Source organism: Sus scrofa, chromosome 14 (assembly GCF_054392235.1).
Source record: "Sus scrofa isolate SSC_HxYL_T2T_F1_AM1 chromosome 14, Sscrofa_HxYL_maternal_Yorkshire_Landrace_v2.0, whole genome shotgun sequence".
NCBI lineage: Eukaryota > Metazoa > Chordata > Mammalia > Artiodactyla > Suidae > Sus > Sus scrofa.
Genome location: NC_139396.1, coordinates 163,806,375 through 163,818,562, shown reverse-complemented (window position 1 = coordinate 163,818,562; position 12,188 = coordinate 163,806,375). Strand labels below are relative to the sequence as shown.

General features: G+C 65.3%; 1 long non-coding RNA gene and 1 other non-coding gene across 2 annotated transcripts; both read left to right on the top strand.

Annotated features, from left to right (window-relative positions):
• The first annotated feature begins 10,747 nt into the window (after positions 1–10,747).
• LOC146397160 (uncharacterized) lies at positions 10,748–11,584 on the top strand. The gene is made up of 2 exons (XR_014828479.1): positions 10,748–10,836; positions 11,274–11,584. It is a non-coding gene; the product is annotated as an uncharacterized LOC146397160 (long non-coding RNA).
• On the top strand, positions 11,008–11,087 carry MIR202 (microRNA mir-202). The gene has a single exon (NR_035399.1). It is a non-coding gene; the product is annotated as a microRNA mir-202 (primary transcript).
• Positions 11,585–12,188: the final 604 nt, after the last annotated feature.

Here is a 12,188-nt window from a genome sequence, read left to right as displayed (position 1 = left end):
GCTGCACACTGTCCAGCGGGCTCAGGGCGCCTCTACAAGGGTGCGGCCTGGGCCCGTGGGGCTCCCTGTGGCCCGGGGTCCTCCCGCTTCCCCCACCGCAGAGCCCAGTTTGGACATGAAGACTCGGCTCTTGTTCCCTGGGCCCCTGAGCTGTCTTGCCATCAGTCTTTGAACGTGGAGAGGGGCCGGGGTGGAGGCAGCAGCATCTCAAGTCAGCTGACCTGGGGTCCCGAACCCCAAACCGGGAGGCTGTATGCCCTGAGGGATGGCCCAGGTTCCAGATCCCTCGTGGTGATCAGCAAAGATGCTGTCAGCTTGCTCTGCTCTGGAGGTTTTGGGGGTCAGTGGAGCCAGGACCTGCAGGCTGCGCCCCCTGCAGTCCCCATGAGGCCCCTGGCCCAGGGTGGGGACTTTAGGGTGGGGGGGTCAGGATACCCCTGGATGCTGAGGTTGGCTGCTGGGGGAGGGCAGGGGGCTGTGTCCTGCTGGCTTCTGAGTCCTGGCGGCCAGCCTTCCCCGCTTCTGCATCCAGGCGGCGCTGGGCACCCCCAAGCCTTGGTTCTGCCCCCCTTCCCAGTGACTCACTGCCCACCTCCCCCCACCCTGGGCCCCCTGCAGGGTTTCAGGAAGCAGCGTCAGAGCTGAAGCCCTCTGTCCGGGTTTCAGAGCTGCTTCCCCTCTGAGTCAGATGGGCCACGTCCTCCTGAGTCAGATGGCAAGCCCTGGCCCCCGTGGCCCCGCTCCTGCAGTCTTCAGAGCCCAGGTCACAGCCCCAGTCTGAGGCCCTTGCTGAGAGAGAATTGGGGTTTAAACTCCTTAGAAGCATGACGGAGGCGGGATGGGGGGATCTGCTTCCCCGCAGGAAGCACTGGAGACGCCCTGGTCAGGAGGGTTCCCTGGGGTGGGGCCGGGGGGGCCCTGCATGCCAGAGGGGCGCTGTTCTGGGCAAGCCTGTGCACCGCCTCCAGCAGGGTAGCAACCGCACCCCTGGGGCGGGAGCCACAGGCCTCCGTGTTTCAGGGGTGCAGCCAGGAGCCACAGGATCTGTGTGCTGGGGGGGAGGGTGCAGCCAGGAACCACAGGCTCTGTGTTTGAGGGCAGGTAGCAGTGGCAATCGGCTACAAGCAGCACCGCTGGTTCCCAGTGTCAGGAGCCAGGGGACCCATGGCAGCTGCGCTCCCCCAGCCCAGAGCTCACAGTGTCATGCTGTTGGGGACAGGGAGGAAGGGCCTGACCCAGAGCCCTCCAGACCCCAGTCCTGGCTGCCGTCCTGCCGCTCTGTCTTGGGGCCAGACACCTGCCCACGGGCGAGGCTGTCTGCTCCTGGGTTGAAGCAGGAGGCTGCGCCTGTGAGCACGTGTGCGGGGCCTGTCCTGGCGCTCATCAGGAGGCGCGTGGAGATGGAGGATGGGGCTTGTCAAACGCAGCCCAGGGCACCATGATGCCCTGGCAGGGACCTGCTCCCTGCGGGGACCAGGGAGCAGATGCTGAGCCCCGGGGCCCTGAGGCAGGGTGGCTCCCGGGTGAGACTCACAGCACAAAAAACCGGGGGCAGGCCCGGCTGCCTGGCCTGCTCCTGAGCCCCACCGCTGGAAACCCCGGCCCAACTCCAGCTTCCAGGGACTTTAGCCCAGGGCTGGGGCCGGGGCCAGGCAGGGCGACCTCAGGAAGGGCTGTGCCCTGCTTCCCTCAAGGCACTGTGCCACCAGCAGGGGCGGGACGGCAGAGGAGTAGCCGGGCCAGGGTGGGGGGGGGGCTCCTCTGGAAGGCTCCCCTCTCGGAAGGCCCTGACTCAGGGGCCCTGGTGGCTGTGTGATGGGTTGGGGACAGAGCTGACTCAGGCCTGGGCCCCTGGGGAGAAGCAGGAGGCAGGACTCGAGGCCACAGTCAGATCCTGAGCTCTGTGGGAGGGAAGGGGCTGCGTCTCCCCACTCCCGCCTTGGCTGGCAAAGGCCCCAAGGCTGCGGCCTCAAAGAGGGCTCCTTGGAGGTTCCCTCTGCCTGTGACCTTGGGGGCCATGACGTCCCGCCGTGGGGCGGGGGTGCAGGCCAGGGCGCTCCACGTGGGGTCCAGGCCTGGGGGGTGGCCCTGGAACCCCCAGTGGAGAGCAGACCGCCCGAGCCCACCCCGGCCCTCCCAGGTCTGCCTGTGTCTCGGGGCACCACCTGGAAGAGGCCAGCGGGGTGGGGTGTGCTCGAGGGGGCCATGCGTGGGATGGCTGCAGAGCTGGGGTCTCCCTTGGGGCCCAAAAGAGCCGATGACAAGTGCCCCGTGGTGGGGCTGCTGTGGGTGCCCCACTCCACCTGTGCCCCTGGGGCATCCCCTTGGTCAGACCAGCACAACCTCTGGCCCAAGAGGCTTCTAGGGCTCCCTCTGGGGAAGGAGGGCCACAGCACAGGGCCCCAGGTGCCCTCCAAGGGGCCTCATCCCATATCTGCCCCTGCCTCCTGCATGCCTCCCCCCCCCGCCCCGTGCTGCCCGCTGCTGCAGGCTTCTGGGCTGATTCAAGTTGCTTCTGGGCCCAGCACCTCCCCCGGCCACCAGGAGGGCCCTGCTTTTTTTTTTTTTTTCTTTTTACAATTTTTTGGGCTGCTCCCGTGGTATATGGAGGTTCCCAGGCTAGGGGTTGAATCGGAGCCGTAGCCACCAGCCTACACCAGAGCCACAGCAACGCAAGATCCGAGCCGCATCTGCAACCTATACCATAGCTCACGGCAATGCCAGATCCTTAACCCACTGAGCAAGGCCAGGGATCGAACCCTCAACCTCATGCTTCCTAGTCGGATTCGTTAACCACTGAGCCACGACGGGAACTCCAAGAGGGCCCTGCTTTTAAAACCAAAGTTGCCCCTGGGCTGTGGGCTCAGGCCTGGGTGTCTGACCCACGGGGACGAGGTCTGCATGGCCACGGCGCGTCAGCATGGTGTTCACAGGTGCTCCGTCCCCAGCTCTGAAGCCGGACCGAGGCCAGGACCCTTCAAGGATAGAAGCTGGGCCCCGGGGTCCAGGGTGCAGACCAGATGCCAGGCCAGCTGTCCCACCTGCTGGAGCTGCGGTCTCTGGGCCACGCTGGCTGGTATCGGCTTCCTGCCGAGAGGGATGCAGAGGTGCCAGGGCTCAGAGTTGCGAGGCCCCACAGCCCCCGGGCCGGCAGGTGCTCCACCTGCCCTGTGTGTGCCAGTGTGGGGAATGTAGAACCACCCTGTGCCCACCAGGGGCACCCCTCTCCGTGTCCAAGGGGAAGGCAGCCCGAGAGGGCTTCAGGCGGACCCCGTGCACAAGCCCTTGGTTGGGGGCCAACGCCTTTCTCCCGCAGCTCAAGGCTCTTCCGGGAAGGAAAGCCCGATGAGTCCCGCCGACTCCGGTGAGGACCGCAAGGAGCCGAGGCCACCACTGAGCCGTCTTGTCACTGCCGCCACTCCCTCGTTGCTGGCCCTGGGCTCAGATTTCAGTCACGCCAGCTTTCTCCTGCTATAAACTGTGCAGCTTAGAAACTGCCTGGGAGCTCCCGCTGCAGTGCCACGGGATTGGCGGCGTCTCTGCAGCACCAGGACGAAAGTTTGATCCCTGGCCCAACACAGTGGGTCAAGGGATCCAGTGTTGAAGTTCCCGTCGAGGCTCAGTGGTAACGAATCAGCTGGTATCATGAGAATGTGGGTTCGGTCCCGGCCCAGCACAGTGGGTCAGAGGATTCATTGTTGCTACAACTGCAGTGCAGGTTACAACTTCGGTCTGGATCTGACCCCTGCCCTGGGAGCTCTGCATGCCACACGGTGGCCGGTGGCCGGAAAAGAAAAACAACAAGAAGGAAAAGAGCCCGGGGGCCAAGGAGGAGGTTGAGGCACCGGCCCCGCCCCAGCCCCGGGTCCAGCCCAGGTCCAGCCCAGGTCCAGCAAGCAGAAGCCAGGGTCCATTTCGGTGTTGCCACAGGTGTGAACTGGACCCACGGGTGCCTGATGCACCACGTGGCAGATCTTTTTTGCAGGTGTTAAATTACATGTATATATTATATATATTTGCCTTTTTAGGGCCACGCCTGCAGCGTATAGAGGTCCCCAGGCTAGGGCTCAAATCAGAGCTGTCGCCGCTGGTCTACACCACAGCCACAGCAACGCAGGATCTGAGCTGCCTCTACAACCTACACCACAGCTCACGTCAACGCCGGATCCGTAACCCACTGAGCGAGGGGACACCTTAAGAGGCACAGAGATACAACTATGAGCTGCTGATGAGAAACCACTAGGCCAGTGAGTGAGCCTTCAGGCCCCGAGGAAACACAGTGACCGCCCCCCCCTCCCAGGTTGGGCTGAGATCAGCGGAGAGCCTGGGCTTCCCCAAACCGCTTCCTGCTTTGTGAAATGGGGAAGTGGAGGTGCCGGCTGGGCACCCGCAGTCACGCCCACTCCCACCCCACTTCGCCCCTGGAGCCCCGCTGGGCTATAACCCAAGGGGGACCCCTGGTGGCCAGTGCAGAAATAGCGCCTTCCCGGTTGAGAAACTGGCCATACGCTTCGATGCAGTTTTGTAAACTCCCGGCCTTCCTTGGTGACCTTTCTGCCCCAAAAGACTGGAGGGGCTTATGCAAATTCCTGCGTTAGCCAGAAAACTCCCAGGCCTCCACCCACCTGGATACAGCTGGCGGGGGCTGGGGTGGGGGGGACTCGTTGCAGCTCCGGGGGCCCTGCCTTGCAGGCCCCAGCGTGGGCAGAAACACACGGAAACACAGTGGTTTCACTGGTGGGAAGCCCCACACCCACCCACTGCCTCCACCCTCCCCCAGCTCAGGGCTTGGTCAGTTTTCATGAATTTGGAAACAACCCATCCAGCCTCACGTTCTTTCTTTTTTTTTTTTTTGTCTTTTGTCTTTTTAGGGCCGCATCCTAGGTATTTGGAAGTTCCCAGGCTAGGCGTCCAATCAGAGCTGTTGCTGCCAGCCTACACCATAGCCACAGCAATGCCAGATCCTTAACCCACTGAGCGAGGCCAGGGATTGAACCCGCAACCTCATGGTTCCTAGTCAGATTCGGGTTTTGCTGCACCAAGACTGGAAATCCCCAGCCTTCCGTTCTGAGTGAGAGGCTGGGTGACATCAGCCCCATCCCAGCCAGACTCAGCTCTGCTGTGCACACACATCCGGGGCTTCTGCTTGGCCACAGGGCTCCGGAGGTTTCTGTTAAGGCAGAAAAGGCATTTCCAGTGGGCTGCACGGAACCAGCACCGCCCTCTCCTCTGGGAACAGGTGGGGGAGGGTTGCCCCCCAGAAGCAGAGCTGGGGAGGGAGATGATCACGGAGCCTGACGAGTGGCTGGGGCCTCGGGAGCCCACCAGACTGACCTCTGAGTAAAGGCGTGGAGAAAATGCGGGCTGCTGGTTCAGACAGAGGTGCAGCCTATGCGAGGGGGCTCGGCCCAGAGCACCCCTCCCCCCACGGCCCCCGTCTGGAAACCCCGGGGCTAGGGCTGCCCTGGGAGGGCCGGAGCTCCTGCGCGGAAAGTGGTAAAAAGACGCCCGGGACACTGGCTGGCGGGAAACCGAATGATTCACGCTGGTGGCCCTTGGGTGGCAGAACAGTCATTTTTGTATTGTTCACAGTTTCTGCAAAAGCAACTTGTTCAGTAATTGGGGAAAAGAAGCACAGTGATTCTAACACGCTTCCCGAGAGACAGTCCTGCTGCTGGGCCCACGTGTCCTTGAAAGCCACTCCCGCGCCCGTGCCTCTCACGGGCTCCGAAAAGGAGACGCTCAGCGGCCCAGGGCAGGCCTTGTCTCTCGGCCGAAACCCACCAGGAGGAATGGAGCCACCTGCTAGGAGAGAGGCTGAGCTGGCAACCTCCCCAGGGGAGGCGGACAGACGGCAGGCGCAGGCCCCTCTGCCCCCGCCCCACATGTTGGGGCGAAGTGGCGCCTGCTCTCTGTGGCCCCCACTCCTCTCCATCCCTCAGGTGGGCTGAGTGGCTGCCGTCCAGGCAGAGGGCAGGCCCAGAGGTCAAGGAACGAGGGAGCAGGGGGTGCAGGGCTGGTGTGGGGAAGTGGCACATCAGGACAGTCCAGGACAGGTCAGCTGCTTCCCCAGCCCCAGGTCCCTCAGCTGTCCAGCACCCTTCCAGGTCAGGGGCAGCGAGTCCAGGGGGGCTGCTTGGCCAGGGGGCCCTACCATCGACCAGGCGAGCAGGAAGGAGTCCCTGGGGGGTCCCTGGAGCTGGAGGATGTTGGTTCTGGCTCAGGCTGGCCCTTGACCTTGGGAAGTTGGGCTCACCCTGAGGGGCTTCCGCTTCCTCCTCACAAGGTGGGGCCAGTGCTGAGGGTCGCAGGAGGGGACCAGTCTCAGGCCCCCACCCCAGTGCTCCCAACCCCCAAGGGACCCCCAGGCCCCTACTAAGGGGCCATGGGTACCTGTGGGGACCCCAAGGAGCCTTGGATCAGGGAGGCTGAGCTGACCTGAGAAGGGGCACCTGGCAGGGGGTCAGCAGGCTGAGGGCAGGAGACTCCAGGGCCTGTGGAGCCAGGGGCTGCCGAGGGAGGGGGCCTGGCAGTGACAGGTCCCTCCCAGAACTGGACCCAGCCCCCCACTGTGAGAGAGCCCCCCAGCTCTTGGGGCATGGACAGTAGCGACCATACTGGGGCCCTGGCCAGGGGTTGGGGACCTGGGCTGAACCCAGGTTCTGGACCCAGGGGGAGTGGGCGGGAGAGAGGTAGGCTGAGCAGGGGTGTGCACAAGCGTGCGGGTGTGTGTGTACGCGTGTGACACGCCCGGGCAAGGTACTCAGAGGGGTCCCCGGGGCTGGGAGTGGGGCTGCTCGGACAGAGCGGCCGCAGGTCTTCCTCGGGTTGGGGGTCCCGGGAAGGCCAAGGGCAGCCCGGGAAGGGCCGTCCAGCCATGGCCTTGGAGGGCAGAGGGACGTGCCCATGGCCGGGTCAGTGTTCCGGATACGCCCCGAGAGGAGCCAGAAAACACCCAGAAGCTGCGATTATCTCCCCAGGGAAGGAGTTGCACAGACACAGCCTTGAAACCACAACGCCGAAGCTCGGGGGCTCCCAGGCCCAGGTTTAACTCCTTGTCTCCACTCTCGGCCCTGCTGGGACCACCGGGCATGGCCTGGCCTGTGCACAGGTCCCACCAGGGGACCCAGCATCCACAGGGGCTTCCCACGGGCACCCAAGGACCCTGACCGCTCATGCTGGCAGCCTGGCCCTCCCGACAGGGCCCACCTCAGGCTCTTGGCTCCAGAAGCTCTGAGCCCGGGAGCCCCAGGGAGCTCAGCCCAGAGCTGGCTTCCTGTCCCCCCACGTTCTCTTCATCAACACAGGGACACCAGATGTAGTAGGTGAAATTCAGGACACCCAGTTAAAGTCCACTTTCAGATAAACGGTGCGTAATCTCACCATGGCTGCGTCCCTTTCGTACCGCGCGGGCCCTGGGGTTCCCACCCACTGCTCTGCGAGGGGCCTTGGAGAGGTTTCCAGTCTGAGGCCACCGCTGTCCCTAACTGTCTGGGGCGGTGCTGGCCTTCCTTTTGGGGAGACAGACACTGGGCTTGGAATTGCCGTATCACAGGGCAGACGCTGCTCTAACCTCGTGCCTCCAGAGGGGTTGGCCACTCTCAGTGCCTACTTTGACAGATGGGGACACTGAGGCCGGGAGAGGCCGCCTACATGGCACAGAGGGCATGAGCTGCAGCCAGGCCTCAGCTGCTCCGCCGCGGGGGAGGCCACTGACCCTGCCTGCCTGCCCCTCCTGGCGGGGAGCACGAGTGGATAATAACCCAGAAAACACGGTGACTCCAGGGGTGTGCAGGGCAGGCTGGGTGCAGGACAGATTTGGGATACAGGGCAGGTGGGTATGGACAGAACTGGGGTTTAGGGAGGCAGGTGTGGGCAGAATTGGGGTTCAGGGCAGACTGGGGTGCGGGGCAGAGGCTAAGGTCTGTGTTCCGCAGGCCACCCTCTCTGGGGACCCCCCAAGGGTTAATGGTCGGTCCCCTCCTGGGGGCTGGGGGCTGCAGCCTGAGCTGAGCAGGCAGCTGGGAACCCCGCCCCCAGGAATGGAGCAGCGGGAAGGAGGGAGTTGTCCCCAAGGACACCCCTTATCACCAGTCGACTCTGCGCCAAACACGGCCTCCCAGGGCAGCAAGGATACTTTGTCTTGTGGGCAGAGGGAGGGCCGGGCCCACTGTCATTTACGTCCTGTTGGCCACTTTTGGGATCCTCAGGGCCCAGGCTTTAGCTGGACCCAGCAGGGGCCTGCCCCAAGCGGCAGGGCCAGGAGGCCATGCCCGGGCCCACGTGGGCCCGCCAAAGGAAAGGCCCCTCGGTGGGTCTGGCTGATGGCCCAGCAGTGGAGGCAGGGCTCTGAGGGAGCCTCCCTGGAATCCACCTTGTCTGCCCAGTGGGGTCGGTCCCCACCACTTTGGGAGGGGGCTGGACTTAGCGAGCCCATGCACATAGCTCGTAGAAGAGGCCGGTGGGGTCCCCTGGACAGGCAGGGGCCGCTGTGGGGCCAGCGTGCCGCCTGCGGGGACGGCTTCCCCTCAAAGCCACGCAGCTGCTCAGAACAGGACGAGCGTTCGAGGGCACCTTCTGGGCAGCAAGGGGCCCTCGCAGGCACTGGCTGGGGCCTCCCTGCCCTCAGCCACCCTGGGCAGAAGCTGACCCTGAGTCCACTCCTTTGCCTCCAGGATCTGCAGAGAGAGCCTGGAGGAGGCCGAGACCCCAAGGACGTGGGCTCTCCAGGGGCCACAGCCAGATGGGGTGGCTGGAACTGGAGCCCAGGCCCTGGGCCGCCTCCTCCCTCCGACTCACTCTACCCGCAGCCCAAGGGAGGCTCCGGCCGCAGAACCCACCTTGTCAGCTCCTGGCTCCCTGTGGCCTTTGCGGAAACACGGACAGTGGGTGGGGCCCCTCCAGCACGCCGGCCTCCCACCCAAGCCCCCCAGGCTCCGGCCGGTGGGGGCGCTACCCAGCCGCCAGGGGCTCTTTGGAGGGAGAGTTGGAGGTGGGGGCCCAGGAGGTGACGAGGAGCAGGCCGAGCGACATGGCCACGCAGCGGAGATGTTGGGTGGGGGCCAGCAAGGCTCAGGCCGCCCTTGCTTCGTCCTGTCTTTATTCCTTCCCGGACTTAAAAAGTGGCTTATAATTAGCAGGCACTCATTTTATAATCAGGACAATAAGGTTAAAAAGACAAAGCGAAGGCCCCTGAGACGCCCCGGAGCAGCAGGGCCTCCTCGCCCCTCCGGCCTGTCCCCGCCTGTCTCTGTCCCCCGGCCTCCTTCCCTCCAGCAGGCTGCCCGAGGAGCCCAATGTCAAGGGCGCAGGTGTGTTTCCCCAAAGCCCAGGGAGGCAGCTTCGAGGGGGAGGGTGGATGGAGATGGAGGCTCAGGCCTGGGAGGCCCAGGGTGGGGGGTGCAGGACCCTGAGGGCTTCTGCATAGACGTGGGCCCAAGGAGGTGGTCCTGAAGCTACCACTCGAATGGCAGCTTCACCCACCAGCCTGGGACTCAGTGAGCAGCCCCCCCGAAGCTCCTGGGGCCTCCTCCTCCATGAGGGCCCCGCCCCACCCCTGCTCATGCCAGGGCCTCAGGGGGCATCCAGCCCAGAGGTGGACCTGGCCCCACCCACCCACCCAGGAGAGCCCAGAGCAACTGCCCACGGGCATGTGCACGCCCTGCGCCCATCACTAGGCTACTCGGCGCCCCAAGAGGCAGTGGGGCTGCAGACCAGCTCCTGGCAGAGACCGTCCAGCCAGCACAGGTCTGAGGCTTCTCAGCCACACCCCTCGGCCCCAGGGGGTCCAGGCCATGCTGGGGGCGTGGCTGGAGGGCCGGGGTGGCCACTCTCTCAGCCCGCTTCCCTCACACGCCCACCTGTCCCCTCCACCTGCCTCTGTCCACCCAGGAGCCCACCCTCCTGGAGGCCACAAGCCACGTCTGCACTTGTGGAGTGACAGGCTGAGGCACACACACACACACACACACACACACATCTTGCTGCGTGGGCGGAGGGAGAGCTGTGAGTGCTGCACAGGAGGGGTCCCCGGGACCCAGGGCACAGGTGGGGAACCTGAGGGCTGATCAGGTTCGGACTCAGGCCACCACCTCTGCCACTCCCCACAGGCCGGGCATCTCCGTGAACAGAGTGGTGGACAGCAGGGCTGACCGGGCACTTCCACACACGAGGCAGGACGTGGAGCTGCCTGCGCGGGGCCCCAGTCCGGGCGAGGCGGGTGTGTCTCTGCCTGGGCAGCCTCGGGTCCGTGACGGGCTGTCCCCCAGCTGTCCTGCCGTTTCCCCCCAGAATGCAGAGCCCCTGCCCTTCTCCATCCTGGGGGCTGTGGGGCAGAGCTGAGCTCTAGCAGGCGCGTGCGCGGCCCCGCCGGACAGAGTGGGCTCTCGCCCCAGATCCTCTGGGCTCCCGGGCTCCCCAGGCCGGCAGGTGGGGAGGTGAGACGCCCCCTCCCCGGGGCTGCTTCATCCCCCGAGGGTGTCCTGGGCCGTGACGCAAGCAAAACACACTGGGAGATAAGCTGGGGAGGAGGCTGCCGGCCAGGGCTGGCCCCGTCCCAGGGCACGGCCGCGGCCCCCGGGCTCCGCGCTCGGCTCAGAGCAGGTCTTTGTGCCCCAATCGCGCAGGTGCGGGGGTGGACGGGTCCTTGGCACAGCGCGGCCCGGGACCACATGTGACAGCTGCTGCTCTGTGCGCCGCCCGCCAAGGTCTCTGCCTGGCATAAATGGGGCGCTGGGCAGACAGCGGCAGAGCTCGCAGCGGCACTGGGCTCTCCTCCGCGCTCCGGGCTCCACTCGCCTGCCGGCCACCGAGAACCTGGACGCCGAGGCTGCCCGGGTAAGGCCCAGGCCTGGCCGGCCTCCCTGCCTCCTCCCCAGGCCCGTCCCCGTCCCCTCCCTCCCACAGGACTCCTGCAGCCGCCGGCTCGGCCCCGCAGCCTGTCCCTGCGCCTCGCAGGACCTGGCCCGACCGTCCTGGCACCTGCGCCTCGTGGGCCCCGCAGCCGCTCGCCGTTCCGCCTTCCTATGCATATACTTCTTTGAGGGTCTGGCCTGAAGAGGTGTAGGCATGGGAAACCGGGGCGACGAGGTCTTCCCACGCCGCAGAGCCCGCCACGGCCTCCACCGCGCCTGGACCTGCCTCCACATCCCCCAAGCTGGGTCGGGACGGATGGGGGACAGCAGGCCCGGGGGTCCTGGCCCTCCTCCTCGGGCTGGGGTGGGCGTCACGTCGGGGGGCGAGATTGGTTAACCTTTGCCTCTGTGTGTGCCCAGGAGCCGCGGATGGCGTGGTCCAGGCCCTGCCCCGCTGGCCTGTGCCCCCGGAGTGTGAGCTGAGGGGCTGTGCAGACCCCTGCCCTGTGGTGACTGTCGCTGGGGCTGCCCTGAAGTTACAGAAGGTGCCGGAGCAGGAGCTGGGACAGCTCGTCTGGGACCACTGCGGGGTGTGGGTCCAGGGCTACCGGTCTGATGTACGGAAAAGCTGGGTGGGGGGTGTCTCCCGTACCTTTGCTGAACCTGTGAGTGTGGGGTGATTTTCTGATCAGGAAAATGCCAATAAAGATACCGATGTGACTTCACTGTGACTTTGCTTTAAAGCAAATCTCCTTCCAGTGTGTGTGTTTCCTCTCGTCCTGTCCTGGCAGGGGGGTGGGGTGAGGGCGGGTGTCAATGGAACTTTAATGAAATGATTCTCAGACTCATCAGCTGGGGGGGGACAGGGGCGTTTTGATGACCTTTCTGACAAGCAGGGTCACGGGAGCAGGACACACCCAGGGCCCTGGCAGTGAGGTGGGGGGGCCAGAAGCCCCGGGGCTGGAGTGAGCGCCCACGGGGGGGTGCCCACTAGCACTGCCTCGGGGCACCAGCCCAGAGGCCTGGCGGGAGCTCCAGGTCCAACCTTGGTCTTAACTTCCTGCGGTAGGAAAAGGGCCCAAAGGAGCCCCCGGAAGCCAGCCCTTGAACCGTGATGGGCAGGCTTGCGGCTCATCCGCCCGGCAGAAGGGGCTCTCGGACAACAGGCTCCCTTCATCAGTGGTCGCCCGTGGGCGTGGACATGGGCGGCACCTCCCTCTGAGGGCCACGGCCTCCTGCGAGAGGGGGAAAGGGATGGCCCGCAGCAGGGAAGGCAGGGTGGGCAGCCCCCCCCCCCCAAGGCCCTCCCTGTTCAGGCAATCCTCCCCCCCCCGC